We start from the raw sequence: 16,367 nt of genomic DNA, 5'->3' as shown, positions 1-16,367 counted from the left end.
CAACCGAGGGCAGGGCCAGAGGAGGGGAGAACCATGCCTATGTGTGGCCAGCAGACAGCCACAAAGACACCCGGCCAGCCTGCTCTCTGCTCCCTGCCATGCCGAACCCCCACTGAAGGCCACCCACAGACCAGCATTCGTTCTGCGGCCATCCAGCATCACAAGGTGGTAGGAAAGCAGGGCCAGCCCCCAAGTGGGGCCTCTGACCGTTCCCACACAAGGGGCTCCTTTTGGCCGTGGGGCAGGAGACATTTCCCCCAAGAGGCTTTTTCCCAGCTGCTGAGAAGCACAGAAGTACCCGCTGTTTGCTCTTGTGGTGAAAGCGTTAATACATTTCAGCGGCCTGGCTAGCTCAGCTGGCAGCACCTCTGGCTCTTACTCTGAAGGTTGAAGTTACAATTCCCTGTTTGCGTGCTTGGGGCTCCTCTTCAACAATACAACACACAGTCTGCCTAAGCCCCGACCCAGTAACCTGGGGAAACTAACCCTGGCCACTGGGTGCCTCTAAGAGGCGATACTTTCCCCACTCACAACCACTGAGTGTAGAAAAGAAACTTTAAGAAAAAGAAGGAAAATCACCTTGTATTAACTTGGGAAAACACCACAATGAGGATTCATAACACAACACTATGAGCAAAACACCCCTCCACAGTGCGCTGGGCAGTGGCCTTTTGCCTCGGGCTCCTAAATCCAGACACCAGAAGCTCTGTGGATGTGCCCCTCCCTTCACTGCACCTCACCCACAGCTGCTGTCCTGGGTCAGTGAAAACCCAGAGTTCACCTCTCACCTCCGGGGGGGAAAGCCCCTTTCTCCCTCCGCTGTCTGGCCACATTGCCGGCCACTTGCCGTTCCACCCTGTCACCGCTCTGCTGGCCACCCTCTCTGCTTTGGGACGTCTTGTGGTCCCACCAGAGGCGGAACAGGCTCCCTAAAAGTAGCGGCCACCAGAGCCCGAACAGTAGCCCCACCCCTTCCACTCGAGGCCATGCCCCTGCCCCACCCCTTCTCCCCAAGGCCCCGCTCCTACGCTGCCTCCTATGTTGCCTCTTCCCCCAAGACCTCGCCTCCCGCTCACTGCTCTCCGTCCCCTCCCCGCCCTCACTCGCCCTTACGGTCATTACAAAGTGGCAAGGCAGAACCCTCCCATTTTTAAAAGCCCTGGGGTGTTGTTCCCCCCTGTTCAGGCACCCCTGGGGTCCTGCACTTCACACAGCTCTCCCTGATTTCAGCTGTTAGTGAGGGAGCCTCACTGCTAGCGCAGACTGGACAGTTTCTTGCATGAGAGACACTGTCCCAAAGCAGGACTAATGCTTAGAGCTGGTTCTCAGTGATTTCAGATCTGTTGGTCTGCAGCAAGACTCTCCATTGAGTCTTAACCAGCTCTGTTATTACACAGGGAAGAACAAAAGGGTCAAATGGTGCCTGGAACCCTTAAGAAGAATCCACCCCACCAAGTACCAACACTTGTCGGTACCCGCTCTCAGCTCCACTAATTGGCTTTATCAACCTAGGGAACTGGGAGAATGGCAACTAACAGGTGCTCCAGTGGCACAATTGGTTAACCCACAGTACTTATAGGGCAGTGCTAAGAGAAGTTTTGCTGAGGTTGTAAGTTCAAACCTCACTTGGAGCACCAGTATTCATTAACCACATGGCATCACCCCTTCATTTTGCCCTGCGGAATGTAGAATTCCAGCCCAGGGGACCCTGAGGAAGGGGAGCATTCAAAAATACCCCCTTCACTTATTACCTCCTCTCCAGAGCACAGGTCAGAATCTACAATCCTTTCTCCCCCCGCAGCCCCTGTGCCAGGATCCCTTAAGCAGAGCCTGGAGTCCTGCCCATGGCGTCTGTACTATTGACAAAGACTAAGTGACAGGGACAAAACACTCAAATCCCACCTGGTGCGGGGAGCCAGGTTTGCTCTTCAAATTCTGTTGTTGGTACATTTCCAGCCCTGGGAATGTCCCACAACAGCATTTAATGGGAAGCTGCCTGCAGAACAGTAACACTGCACAGAGCTCCTGTGGAGGAGGGGTGGGAATTAGTAACATTTTGAGGATCTTTTGGGAAATGAACCTTTGCTGACAAGGTTTGTCTCTGTTCATATTTCACCTTCAGGTGTTATGTTGAGGGATCTTTAGTGTATTTTTGTGAGGTTAATAACTATCTCCTCAACTTTATTTACTCAACTTAAATATTGGTGTCACTTGATTTTTGCATCTCCCTGTGAAAATACAACTGACACGTGTGGCTTTCTACTGGGGGTCATGATGTTAAAGTTGGGGAATTCAGGCTCTGTACTTCTGGGGGGGGGGCTGCTGCTTTTTTACAGCTGCCTCACTGCCAGGCACACTGGGCTGTTAGCTGCACCCACGGTCCTTGCCAGGGGCCCCTGCTGAACCCTGGGCGGCTGCACTGCAGTGCTGGGGTGACGCTGCAGGTGGAGAAACTGCTGTGGAGCAATGTAGAGCAGGTGCAGGAAGGAGACGCGGTCACTGTTCACATTCTGAACTGCACCATTTTCCAAATTTGGGACTAGATTCATAGATTCATAGACTTACGGTCAGAAGGGACCATTATGATCATCTAGTCTCATCTCCTGCACAATGCAGGCCCCAGAATCTCAGCCACCCACTCCTGTAACAAACCCCTAACCTATGTCTGAGTTATTGAAGTCCTCAAATCGTGGCTTAAAGACCTCAAGGTGCAGGGAATCCTCCAGCAAGTGACCCGAGCCCCATGCTGCAGAGGAAGGTGAATGTCCGAGAACAATTCTAGGGGAAGGTGAATGCAGAGCAATGACACTGGTGATGCCCAGACCTCCAATGGGGGTGGCGTGGAAATTAATAATGAGAAGATCATTTGCAAAATTAATCATCACTGACAAGATTTGGCTCTGTTCCTATTTCACGCTGTGGTGTTAGTTAGAGGAATCAGTACAGATTTTTACTATATTGATTAAACACTTAATTTTATTTAACCAAGCCAAAAACTTAGTGTCACTTATTTTTGCTCTCTCCTAGCAAGAATGAATTGAATTTTGTGACTTTCTGGAAAGTGCAACGAGATTAATTGTGGGGAATTCAGTCTCTGTGTTTGTGAGCTGATGTTTTCCTCTCACAGGTCAGTGCCTGCATTGAAATACCAAGAGGGATCTAAGGGCTGGTGTACGCTGGGCACTGAACTGGTAGAGCGACGTCTCTCACGGTGTGAAAAACCCCCACCCCAAACCCATAGAGTTAAGGTGACCTAAGCCCTGGTTAGATAGTGCTAAAGAAAAGGAAGAATTGTTCTGTCCATGTAGCTATTACAGGGATGGGAAAAACACTCCAGTCACTGTTTACTCCAAAGTGCTATAGCAGTGCCACAGCAGCCTTTTAAGTGTAGACAGAGTGAAACTAGATCTGGCTACACTTCGCACTGTTGATGCTCAGGTACTAAGAGTGCAATAATAACAACAGATCAGTGTTTGTGTAGTTGGCAGGATTTGAACCTGCACAGGGAGACCCCAATGGATTTCTAGTCCATCGCCTTAACCGCTCAGCCACAACTACTTGATATGCACCAGTTTTACTACATGATGATTCTGGTCTAACTGAATTGTCAGTTCAAATTGTTTGCTCAGACCAGCTTCCCCAGCACACTCATGGCTGCATTAGTGTAAGTGTGTCCTTGGCTGAACAGTGAGAATTCCTGCCCATTTCCCTTCCGGCTGGAGCAGGATGAGAGTATGTTTGTGTTAATAGCATTGCTGTAGATTGTTGTTCATTCCCCACTCTGACAATTCAGACAGTCCCTTTCCCATTCAAATCTCCAGCACATCATTTCAATAGCAGGGGGCAGGATTTCTCTGGGGCACTGAGGGCTGGTGCGTGAATTCAGTCTTGCATTCCACCCTTGATGTTTCATGGACTAACAACAGCAGCAGAAAGAAAGAGCCGAGCCAATATCTCCCTGGCAGGGATGCAGGTGTCACGTCCCCTCTGTCTGACCATCGCCATTGCAGGAGAGAAAGGTTCACTGGAATCGAATGCCCTGGCTCAGACAAGAGCCACAGGACGATTTTGCTGTTCATGGATCTGTGCAAAGGGAATTTTGTCTCTGTGTGAAACTGAGGTCGGAAATGAAACATCCACATGGTGGCCCAATGCTCTAGGGAATGTGGGTGAAGGACTCGGGCTGAGAAATGATGTAACAGGGGTTTGTTTCAATTTATTGCCCTGATTAAAATCTAAGGCTAAAAGGCAGCCACTGTTGTTAGTACTTGTACCTGTGTAGGGACACCCCAGTGGGTGTCAAGTCCATTGTCTTCACCAGGGGCAGTCAATTATTTTATCAAGATACAAATTTCTTGGTCAAGGCCCAGACTCCAGAGAAAACAATACACTGCTGATAAGAAGAAGTACATCAAAAGATTTTGCAGCCACCATGGGCATAACTATGATGTGTCGTGTTTCACTCTTTATACCTGGCGCCACCTCTTTTCCCTTTAGCCTTTTAGTTGACCAAGGGCAAAGCTGAACATCTCCTCAGATACCAGGGAGTGTTTATGTCCATTCCTGCGAGCGACACAGGGGTTTGATGTTGCTGTTTCAATCCTCCGGATCTGGCGGGATAAGGAACAATTCAGGCTGTCACTGAACTGAAGGAGGAAGATCAGTTTTTGACAGGGAGAGGGATGCCTCTTCTTAAAGGTGTTTGTCTGGCTGGCAGTCCTGGTTCCCAGGTCTCGCCTGTGGGGCTCCAGCAGTTTTGGGACCGGGTCACTCCCTTGGCCCCGCCTGCCACCCCCAGGCACTCCCCCCCAGGGGCCCCATCAGTGCAGCGGAGTTGAACAGCATCTGCCTGCTTGCTCCAGTGGCTGCCGGCCCCTCCCCATGGCAGGGCAGGGCGGGGCTGTGCCTCCACGCGCTGCCCCTGTCCTGAGCCCCTGTGGCCAATGGGACGCTGTGGGGGTGATGCCTGGGGGCAGCAGCATGCGGAGGACCCTCAGCCCACCCCACCTTGGAGCCCCAGGTAAGCGCCACACCCCTGACCCCCTTCCTGAGCCTGCATCCCCACCCCCTCCTCACATACCCCCTCCCACCCACAAACTCCCTCCCAGAGCCTGCGCCCCCTCCCCCTTCCCACACCCCCCCTCCCGCCTGTCCCCAATCTCCCGCCCAGAGCCTGCAACCCCACCCCTCCTCCTGTTCCCCCTTCCTCCTGCCCCAGCCCAGAGCCTGCACCCAGCACCCAAACTCCAGCCCAGAGCCTGCACCCCAGAACCCCTCCCCAACCCAAACTCCCTCCCAGAGCCCAACTTCTCTCCCCTTCTGCACCCAAACTCCCTCCCAGACCCTGCACCCCAATCCCCAGCCCCAGCCCAGGGCCTGCACCCTAGACCTCCTCCCCCCACCCAAACTCCCTTCCAGAGTCTTAGGCAGGTAAGGGGCAGAGTTTTGGGGGCGGGGTCTGGGCAGTATGAGTGACATTATTGGCCCACTGGGAGGACTGGAGGACTGGCACTGGCCCTAAGGTAAATCGTGGTTGAGACCCTGCTTTAAGGGATTGGAGCAATGCTGGAGAGACTGACGGGCAGGGAGCTGGGGAGCCGTGTGTGCTCCAAGGAGAGTTGTTGTTGTGCTCTGGTGACACAGAGCGGGGGTGGGGAGTTTGTAAGCTGTGGTGTTTGTATAAAGTTTACTAACCCCCAGGTTAAAAACTGTTCCTGCTCTGGGCTATACAGTGATTCCCTTTAAAATCTTTTTTGAATGAAAATCAATTTCCAGACCCATCTCCAGTATGTTCAGGAGTTCTCTGAATGGGGGCGGGGGGCTTGAAATGAATTTAAACACTCAGCATTTTCCTGTGCAAATGAATAAAGACCTAGCAGAGTTGTCCAGCAGCTGAAATCAGTTCCAGCCCTCGGCATCTCTAAGAGGGACACTCGGTAGCTGAGGCATGTGGGACACATCTGTGGTGAGGACAGGTGAAAAAATGCTGGATTCAATGAAAGCTGAGACCATAGGAGGGAAAGGTGAACGGTGGCAACACACAGGGTCATAACACTCAGACATGGGGCTTCACTGTCACTACCCCTGTGTTTTCCATCATTTCTATCCTAAGGAACACACCCTCCCCCTCCCCCACACACTGTCACACACAACCTTCTCCCCTTGAGCCCCATCCCACCCCTACCCCTCTCCCCCACACACGCCATGGGACACAGCCTCTCGGTGACTCACCCAGATGGGGGCTTGTCTCTGCATCTCCCCAACAGGGGAGCAGAGAGCCGAAAGGGCCACAGGAGACCAATGGAGCTAGGCAGGGATAGAAAATACTTCCCTTCCCTTCCCAAGAGTCCCGTTAATCTCACCCATGAGACATTCCAGCACCAGGTGGGCTCAAAGCACCAGCCTTCCCCTCAGCCACGGAAGGGGAACCAGCTCTATCACACAGAAGGAGGCTCCCCACCTCTGCTGCTGCCATCCTGCAGCCTTTAATATGGATTTGTTTTAGCTAATGCAAGCCCCTCACCCACCCCTCTAATCCATCCATGAAACATGGAGACAATTCCTGAGTTGGGCTCCAGTGGTGCAATGGGTTAGCGCAGTGGTGAGCTGGAGCCAGTTGTTAAATTTAGAAGCCATTTTAGAACTGGTTGTCCCATGACAAATGGTTCTAAAAGGGCCGCCCCGCCCCCGGCCCCGGCCCCAGCTCACCTCTGCTTCCTGGGCTCCTCCCCTGAAGGCTCTGCCCCTCCTTTCTCCTCCCCCTCCCCTGCTTCCCGCGAATCAGATGTTTGCGCGGGAAGCCTGGGACTCGGGAGGGCTCAGAAACAAGAAGCAGCTTGGCAAGGTTAGCTGGAGCGGGGAAGCGAGGCTGGTTCCAGGGAGGCATGGCAGGGCCCAGCCCAGTCCTGCTCCAGCTGAGCGGCTCTGGCCCCATCCGAGCGGCGCCGGCCCTGGCCAAGAGCCACTCAGATAGGGCGGGGTCTGGGTCTGGGTCTGGGGCCGGAGCCGGGGCTGGAGGCGCTTGGCCGGAGCCGGAGCGCTCGGCCGGAGCAGGACTGGGCTGGGCCCTGCCATGCCTCCCTGGAGCCGACCTCACTCCCCAACCCCAGCTTACCTTGCCAAGCCTGGCTCCAGCCAAACTTCTCCCCTGTCCCGGGCTCGGGCCCTGCCAAGTGGCTCTGGCTCAGCCCCGGCCTGGTCCAGTGCCCCCGGCCCAGCCTCGAGCGTGGTAAGGGGGCAGGGAGCAGGGAGGGGGTGTTGGAAGAGGGCAGGGGAGTTCGGGCGGGGTGGATAGGGGTCAGGGTGGTCAGAGGGCAGGGCACAGGGGAATTGAATGAAGGCAAGAGTCCCAGGGGGCCATCAAGCCTGAGAGGAGAGGTTGGATGGGGTGGCAGGGAGCAGTCAGGGGACAGGGAAGGAGGGTGGATGGGGTAGGGATCTCGGGGGGGATGACATCAAAGAATGTGGGAGGTTGGATGGGGCAGGAGTTCTGGGGTGCACGGCCCCCTCGTGGCGTGAGGAGGAGGAAACTGGTTACTAATTTTTTTGGCAGCTCATCAGTGGTTAGCGCACAGTACTTCTAGTACCAGAGCTGAATGAAGTGATGCTGAGGTTGTGAGTTCAAATCTCATCTAGAGCACTAGTTTTCTTTAAGCAAATACCTTCTGCCAATCTTTTTGCCCTGCAGAAAATACAATTGCAGCTCAGAAGACACCGAGGTCCCCTTGCTTTACAGAGAGCAGGGCAGATTCCACAGATCTCCCAGGCTCTGCTCTCCACCAGCCGCCTGTGTCGGGAGGGGTCAGGCAGAGCCCAGAGCACTGCCCCCGACTCCCCCTCAGTCTTTGCTCCCCAAACCACCTGTGTGCTCACCCTCTTCGCTGTGAGACTCAAACCCTGGCTGGCTTTCTGTACGTCAGTGTTTTTTGTCTGTCGTGTTGATGTGCATGTGGGTCCTGTGTGATTTTGGTGGATGCCTGGCATAGTTTTGTGTGTATGGGTGTGTGTATGACTTTTGCATGCGGATTGGTTTTTTGCTTAGTATTCTTTTGGTATGTGGTTTTTGTGCTTTCTTGTTGTGGTGTGGAAAGACAGAGGCCGTTTTGAATCTTTTAAAATTGTTGTTAGTGCTGCAGTTGCTTACCCTAAGCTTATGCCGTTAGATCTCTTTCACGGTGTATTTTGGTCCTGAGAGGTAAAAGGTGCGTTCTTATGGAGTGAGGTAGCAAACATCAGTTGCAGAGGTGGTGCATGTGCCCTCCCCCCTGGTCCCAGAGCCCCAAATTTCCATAAACCCACCCACTGTCCTGTGACTAACAATCTCGCTCTGTTAACTCTTCCAGCAAAACAGGCCAAAGAAAGTGTATGCGAGCGCTGTACCACAGCCCCGTTGCTCTTTTCGGTTCCTTCCCACAGAACTTTCGCTCCATAGCAGTCCAGTTCCTTGCTGTTGCTTGTCTAACCACTGCATGCATGTGCTATACCGTACCCTGAGCTGATTCCCGGCTTTTGTGCTCAATACAGCCTTGCCCCTGCGTGTCTCTGTGGCGCAATGGGTCAGCGCGTTCGGCTGTTAATCGAAAGGATGGTGGTTCGAGCCCACCCAGGGACGACGCTAAGCCTGTGCTGCTTCCTTGCTTCCCTGAGGCCTGTGGGGGAGCCTCAAAGGTCCTCTATTGCTGCCTCTTGGCCTCAGTGCTTTCAGCTGGTGGTCCAAAGAGCGGGCTGGATGCCGTTCAGAAACCCATCTGCCAGCAGCCGTGCCAGAGGCTCAGGCTTAATCCTCAAGGCCGAGCACAAAAACTTTCAGCCGGGAACATTTTGCTCCCTTCCCGCCTCCGCCCAAGCGGCAAGGGAGAAGCGGAGGAGACACGCCGGCTCAAAGACGCCTCCCTCCCACTTCCCTGTATGCTGTGCAAAGCTCTTGGCCTGCCTCATGCCTCGTCAGGAAAGCATGGCCATGCGGCCCAAGCCTGAGTCACGTCCGCAGCCTGGCCCGCCCCGGCTGACGGCGCGCAGAGCCACGCGAGTCAATGGCAGGTCGAGTCAGGAGCCTCGGCTCTTTCCTCTGACAGCCACACACACAGCGCTGCCTAGCGCCCCCAGAGCCTCCCTCGTGTTCTCCCGCAGCAGCTGCCTGCCGGGGTGGTGGGAAAAGGGGACCAGGAAGCACTGCAGCCTCATTCCAGGATAGGAGGCCCTCACCACGCCTAGGCCTGCCTCTTGCCTTCAGCCCAGGCAGCCAGAGGTGCCGGGGAGCTCCCTGGCAGGCCGCTTCGCCTCAGCCACCTCTTGCCTCATGGCCTAGGCTCTTGGTGCTCTGCTGGTCACCGGCTCGCTTGAAGGCCCAGAGGGAAAAGAAACAAGCGCATGCGTAGCAGAGGATGGTTTCGATCCATCGACCTCTGGGTTATGGGCCCAGCACGCTCCCGCTGCGCCACTCTGCTGGTTCTTCACAGCCTCCCCCTGCCACCTAGCTGCCACTATCCGGATTAGTGCCTTACACACTCTCGTGCTGGCAGGCAGACGTGCAGGCTGCTAGGCAGCTGCCCTGGTCACAGGATTTTACAGCTTCTACAGGGTAAAAGGGATCTATTTGGGGTTTGGCTGGGGATAAGGAACTTGGGGTGCAGACAGGCTGCCCCAGGGCTAGGGCCAAAGAGGACTCCCCTCCACCCTCCCTGGCAGCAGCAAGCTCCAGGGGAGGGACCCCTCCTCTCCCCCGCAGTTCACTGTACATGCTCCTAGGTCCCTCTCAGGTCCAGAAAGCCCACTCACCTCCCCTATGGTGGGTACCGAGGGGGCGGTTGCCATCACGTGTGGCCTCCCCTGCTGCCACCCCTCACCATAGCCTCACTGGGGATGGGGCTGCCCCTTGCCCAGCATGGTGCAGGAGTGGGGACTGCAGGGTGGTAGCTGGGGAGGGGCAGAGTATCACAAAATTCACCTAAGCCCCAGCTGCACAGGTCTAGGAAGCTCCCCTCCCCAGTGGTGTAGCCAGGTTCTAACATCAGGGGGAGCGAACACGTAAAAAAAGATGCCAGCCAACATATCCAATTACTAATCAGGTAGTTCTATAACAGGCTGCCCTGGACCCCATCACCCCCTGAAGCACAAGGTAGGGGTAGACACCACCATGTTGTGCAACAAACACTTGACAAAATTACTGGACTTAGTGATGGACAATGCGGGCAGGTGGGTATTATGTCATTCAATCATTCAACCCATAAAATTGCACACTTTTTGCATCAGTGAAATTAAATATCCAGAGAATTACTGGGCCTGTGATGATGACCAGGGCTTGCTCACCTGTGGCTCCCCCTCCCTGTGCTGTGGAGGCACAGCCAGGCAGCTCTGCATCTGCAGGCAGGCACCCTGCCTCAGGTGCAGCTCCCATGGGCCCTGCTAGCCACTAGACTGGGAGCCTCCCGGCCAATGGAATGGGCTGGGCTGGGGGGCGGAAGGCAAAGGGGGAGATTGTAGGGAGCTTTGGAGGAGGGGAGGCAGTGGGGGAGGGGAGTGGGCTGGCACAAAGGGGAGGGCTCTCTGGAGAGGAGTGACAGGGGCACAGGGGTCATTGGGAGTCTCTCGAGGGGGCAGAGGGTTGTGTGGGTCTCTGTGGGGCAGGGGGCTGTGATGGGCGGAGCCAGCTGCAATCTGGGTCTGCTCTGCAGGGGGTGTTGCTATAGTCCCCTCAGGAAGCTCCCCCCATCCTGTGTATTTTATACAAGCCCCGGGGTGCCCATTGCTGCTCCTTTCCCCGCCCACGGCTCCATCTGTCTGTCCCCACAACCCCCCAGCTGTGTCCGTCTGTCTGTCCCCACCACCCCCGGCTGTGTGTGTCTGTGCCACAACCCCCCTGGCTGTGTCCTTATGTCTGTCTGTCCCACAACCCCCGGCTGTGTCTGTCTGGCTGCCCCCAACCCCCCGCCCCGCTGTGTGTGTCTGTCCCACAATCCCCCGGCTGTGTCTGTCTGGCTGCCCTCACCACCCCCGGCTGTGTCTGTCTGTCCCCACCAAACCCCCTTCCCCGGCTGTGTCCATGTATCTGGCTGCCCCCACAGCTCACCGGCTGAGTCTGTCTGACAGGCACAGACCCTGCTGCTGCTCTGCCCAGGGCTCAGACGCTGCCTGTGGCTCGCTCCCCCTCCCTGCTGTGGAGGCAGGGCCAGGCAGCTCCGGCACTGCCCCCGGCAGCTCCCATTGGCTGGGGTTCCCAGCCAATGGGCTGTGAGCCCAGTCACTGCTGGGGCCTCTCCCGGGAGCTTCCGCTGCGGTGAGAGCGCCCGGCATTGCGACACAGGGACCCCCGAAGCACAGAGCCTGGGGCCCAAACATTGGTGGAGCTGGGCCCAGCTTCAGGATTATTGGTGGGGCCTGGGCCCCATGGGCCCATAGAACTTGCCGCCTATGAAAGGGTAACCACTGGCCTAGAGGTGAAAGGCCCATAGCCCATGCTCAGAAGCCTTCAGCAGCTAGATCTTAGGAATAGAAAAGCTTAATGATCTTTCTCCGGGGTGGTTACTTCCAAAGACTTGTATATAGCGCTGGGTGAAAGGTTTTTGGATGAATATTATATTTAGTGAAATATTTTGGTGGACCCAAAATGATTGTTTGGTTTGGTTTGGTTTGGTTTCACCAAGAAAAGTGAAAAGAAAAGAAAAAGATCTTGGGTCAAAGAGCAATGTTGTTCTAATTTAGGTTAGGCTAGGTAAGAAGGAAAAACTAAATTGTTTGCACAAGTAAGTGTAAAAGGGTGCAGAGGCTGGGCTTTAAGGGGCAGATAGCCATATTGTAGTAGGTGGAAGCTTTGCTTTCCCCATGGCCTCCAAAGAGTTTCCAAGCATTCTGAAGGAGGCCAGGAAGTTGCATTCTTCCGGTTGAACTCCAAGCGAGGAAGGCAAGGTAGACTTTTGTTGAAAAGGGTAACTCCCTGACCGGAAATCGAACCCGGGCCGTGGCGATGAAAGCACCAAATCCTAACCACTAGACCACCAGGGAGATTGCATTTGGGGGGTTGGGCTTGACTTTCTAGGCCTACTTTCTGTCCAACTGAGGCCATTCGTTTGTCTTCAAAGGAGGTTAACACAAGCTCTGAGCTCTTTGTTTCCTTACGGTTCCCTTCCTATTTTTAGCACTGATATGAAAAAGAAACAGAAAACATATTAAAACAATTTCCAGTATTGTTATACATTGAGGCCATGTCTTTTTTTTTTTTAAACAGTTTTATTGCTATCTTGTTTTACTCTCCATGGGCTTACAGAAATGTATGAGGGATGAATAAGATGTGGTTGGAATCATCAGCCTTAAGCAATCTCCATCCCAATGAAGAGGGCTGGTGGAGGATTTGAGAAAGAAGCAGTTATCTCAACTACTGAGCGCTGGTGAAGATATAGAAATAAGTAGAGAAGCTCTAGATGGCTGCTCAGGGGGTGGGGGGCAATCAGCTTCTGAAAGGTTATTTTTTCCCTCTCTTGCCTGGGCTAGAAGAGACTCAACTCTCTTAGGACCATGGAATTGTCAATGTGTCTTGTCTTCATGATGTACTAAAGGTCTGAGACCGCCTCAGCTGGTTAAGAGGACAAAGAGTGGATTCTGTTATGCTCTGAGACTCTAAGGGAGAGAGTGATGTCGAAGAGTGCAAGATCAATTGCCCAACGTGGGGCTCGAACCCACGACCCTGAGATTAAGAGTCTCATGCTCTACCGACTGAGCTAGTCAGGCTAGGCCTCAAGGGCTTGCAAAGGCACGGACAGTGCAAAAGAAGAGCGAAGGAAGTTTCTTTGCGTGCTGAGATTCGTTTCCTGACATTTGCCTTTTTTCCTGGTTCCTTCGCTCTCCAGCTAGCAAACAGGGCCCGTTCCAAGGCTAGTTAGATGCTGGTGTCTAGACCAGAGAAGTGGGGTTCATCTAGCAGCTGCTCAGAGAAACCTGGGTGGGAGGGTGGAAATTAGGATTCTCCCACCAGGAGGAGGTGCTGTTTCTCAGAAAAAGCTTCTCAGCGCCCAAGGAGGGGGCAGAGAAGACAGCTCCCCGCCGGCCGCCAGACACATCTTTTCGCAGGGAATCAGAACCCCCTGTGGTAAAACTCCTCCAAGGATGTGCGGCTCCAGGAATGTCAGAGAAGGGAAGGACTGTTTGCTTTAGGAGGTGGGTGCAGGAACCTGCAGGTCCTTAGGTCCCTCCAGCGTCCGATGAAAGCATTTGGGGGGAAGGGTCCGGGGTAGACAAAGACAGGAAAGACGGGCTTGCAGCTCCTGTGCAAACACCATGTTGCCAGCGGTCCAAGAGAAGCGGGTGGGGGTTCGAGCATTTTGGCTGCTTCCTGAGGCACGGAACTCACAACCTGGCAATGCTCAGAGCCCCGTTCCTCGGGAGTTTTCTTTGTGTTGGTCTTGTGATGCTGAGCGAGGAAGCTGAAGCATCATTTGAGTTTGGGCTAAGGTTGTGTCCCTGAGCACAGGGGTTTCAGCTCTTAACCCCTGAGGGGAATGGACAATGGACCAACTTTTCTCTGAGTCCTGAAGCTGGGCTGCAGCCTGGCCTAGGAAGCAGCCCTATTGGTTGACCTACTGTCCCAAAGTCACTTGGGTGGTGTTGGTGTTCCCCAGGGATGCTGGAGGGCCTAAGGGAGGTTGGCTCAATGCTCCCCTCTATCAGTCAGGGCGGAAGAGGAGGGCTGCAAGAGTGGGCAGGTTGATGGCTGGGCCTTCTAGCGTTCGGTTGGGGACGAGGTGAGGAACGTGAACTGGGAGAAATGGTTGTTGGCCTGTGAGGAATGGCTCAGCCAGTGGCGTAAGTGGACCTCGTCATTATCTACAAGGTTGTGATGCTCAAGACCCATCTGTGGGGAATTTCCTCAGCCATGTATTTCCCCCTGCTCCACGAGTGCTGCTGAGACCGAACATGGTGGCCTTCCACTTCTTGTGGTGCAATAGGACGTCCCCACCTAGTCAGGAGAAGTGTGGCTTTTCTGCTGTATTAGAAGGGGGGTTGGGCCTGGTGGGCTTTGAAGCCTTGTACGGCTCTACTGTTTTGTGTTTCAATTTTCAGTGGGTGGCTGAGCTGGAGGACAGGTCAGGACCGAGGGGAATGGTGGGGCAAATGCAAAGAACACAACTGACTCTTCCGATATGGCCGTATTTTCTTTTTACCCCACTGGGTGCAGCACCGGGTATGGGATGGCCAATGGTGCGGGAAGGGGGAGCTCCCCCTCTAGTGTTCTTCTACCCCCACCTTACACCCTACACGATTTTCAGTGGATGGCTAGGTGGAAGGTGCCTGCAGGATGGCTTCATACGCAACAGTGGCCGCCCTCACAGCAGCGGCGGCCACAGCAGCGAGTCCCCCACCCCTTTGGCTCAGTCTGAACAGAGGTCAATGTACCACTGGGTGAGACAGGCCAATTTTAGGGAGCTTCCTCTGAAGGTGAGCAACTGTCCCCAGAACTTACTGACAGGAGCTTTAAAGTATTTGCAAATGTGCACGGCCAGCATGTGCAGAGCACAGGGGCACTGTGTCAGGCTCTGGCACCGCTTGAGACAATGGACCATCTTTAGCCACCAGGCAACCCAGGATCTACGGCAGGAATGGGGTGAGGAAGCAAGTCAAGCTGAGCAAGGCAGGCAAAAATTCATCTCCCCTTCGTGGGCGCTCGCAATGATGCCCTTTTTGTGTGCCAGGGCTGACAAAAACCTCCCAGACAGAGAAGCAGCAACCCAAAAAGCCCTCTACACCAACATTCCACACAAAGATGGATTACAAGCCGTCAGGAACAGTATCCCCGATAATGTCACGGCAAACCTGGTGCCTGAACTTTGTGACTTTGTCCTCACCGATAACTATTTCAGATTTGGGGACAATGTATACCTTCAAGTCAGTGGTAGTGCTATGGGTACCCTCATGCCACCACAGTATGCCAACATTTTTATGGTTGACTTAGAACAACGCTTCCTCAGCTCTCATCCCCTAATGCCCCTACTCTACTTGCCCTACACTGATGACATCTTCATCATCTGGACCCATGGAAAAGAAGCCCTTGAGGAATTCCACCATGATTTCAACAATTTCCATCCCACCATCAACCTCAGCCTGGACCAGTCCACACAAGAAATCCACTTCCTGGACACTACAGTGCTAATAAGCGATGGTCACATAAACACCACCTTATACCGTAAACCTACTGACCATTATACTTACCTACATGCCTCCAGCTTTCACCAGAGCACACCACACAATCCATTGTCTACAGCCAAGCTCTAAGATACAACCGCAATTGCTCCAATCCCTCAGACAGAGACAAACACCTACAAGATCTGTATCAAGTGTTCTTACAACTACAATACCCACCTGCTGAAGTGAAAAAACAGATTGACAGAGCCAGAAGAGTACCCAGAAGTCACCCACTACAGGACAGGCCCAACAAAGAAAGTAACAGAACCCCACTAGCTGTCACCTTCAGCCCCCAACTGAAACCTCTCCAGTGCATCATCAAGGATCTACAACCTATCCTGAAGGACGATCCCTCACTCTCACAGACCTTGGGAGACAGGCCAGTCCTTGCTTACAGACAGCCCCACAACCTGAAGCAAATACTTACCAGCAACCACACAACAAAAACACTAACCCAGGAACCTATCCTTGCAACAGAGCCCATTGCCAACTCTGTCCACATATCTATTCAGGGGACACCATCATAGGACCTAATCACATCAGCCACACTATCAGAGGCTCATTCACCTGTACATCTACCAATGTGATATATGCTATTATGTGCAAGCAATGCCCCTCTGCCATGTACATTGGCCAAACCAGACAGTCTCTACGTAAAAGAATAAATGGACATAAATCACATGTCAAGAATTATAACATTCAAAAATCAGTTGGAGAACACTTCAGTTTCTCTGGTCACTCATTTACAGACCTAAAAGTCGCAATATTACAACAAATAACCTTCAAAAACAGACTCCCACGAGAGACTGCTGAATTGGAATTAATTTGCAAACTGGACACCATTAAATTAGGCTTGAATAAAGACCGGGAGTGGATGGGTCATTACACAAAGTAAAACTATTTCCCCATGTTTATTTGTCCCCCTACTGTTACTCACACCTTCCTGTCAACTGTTGGAAATGCGCCATCCCGATAATCACTACAAAAGGTTTTTTTCTCCTGCTCATAATAGCTCACCTTAACTGTTCACTCTTGTTATTGTGTGTATGGCAACACCCATTTTTTCATGTTCTCTGTGTATGTATATGTATATATATGTATATATATATCTTCCTGCTGCATTTTCCACTGCATGCATCTGATGAAGTGGGTTTTAGCACACAAAATCTTATGCTCAAAATTTGTTAGTCTCTAAG

At 53.3% G+C, this 16,367-nt stretch overlaps 5 non-coding genes across 5 annotated transcripts; 1 reads left to right on the top strand and 4 right to left on the bottom strand.

Annotated features, from left to right (window-relative positions):
* Positions 1–3,476: 3,476 nt before the first annotated feature.
* Positions 3,477–3,558, bottom strand: TRNAS-AGA. The gene has a single exon. It is a non-coding gene; the product is annotated as a tRNA-Ser (tRNA).
* A 4,979-nt stretch (positions 3,559–8,537) lies between these two features.
* TRNAN-GUU lies at positions 8,538–8,611 on the top strand. The gene has a single exon. It is a non-coding gene; the product is annotated as a tRNA-Asn (tRNA).
* A 763-nt stretch (positions 8,612–9,374) lies between these two features.
* Positions 9,375–9,446, bottom strand: TRNAM-CAU. The gene has a single exon. It is a non-coding gene; the product is annotated as a tRNA-Met (tRNA).
* Positions 9,447–11,928: 2,482 nt separating this feature from the next.
* Positions 11,929–12,000, bottom strand: TRNAE-UUC. The gene has a single exon. It is a non-coding gene; the product is annotated as a tRNA-Glu (tRNA).
* A 650-nt stretch (positions 12,001–12,650) lies between these two features.
* TRNAK-CUU lies at positions 12,651–12,723 on the bottom strand. The gene has a single exon. It is a non-coding gene; the product is annotated as a tRNA-Lys (tRNA).
* Between the last annotated feature and the right edge of the window lie 3,644 nt (positions 12,724–16,367).

Source organism: Mauremys mutica, unplaced genomic scaffold (assembly GCF_020497125.1).
Source record: "Mauremys mutica isolate MM-2020 ecotype Southern unplaced genomic scaffold, ASM2049712v1 Super-Scaffold_100125, whole genome shotgun sequence".
In the NCBI taxonomy this organism is placed as follows: domain Eukaryota; kingdom Metazoa; phylum Chordata; order Testudines; family Geoemydidae; genus Mauremys; species Mauremys mutica.
The sequence above is the reverse complement of the archived record's forward strand: the minus strand, read 5'-3'. Positions and strand labels throughout refer to the sequence as shown.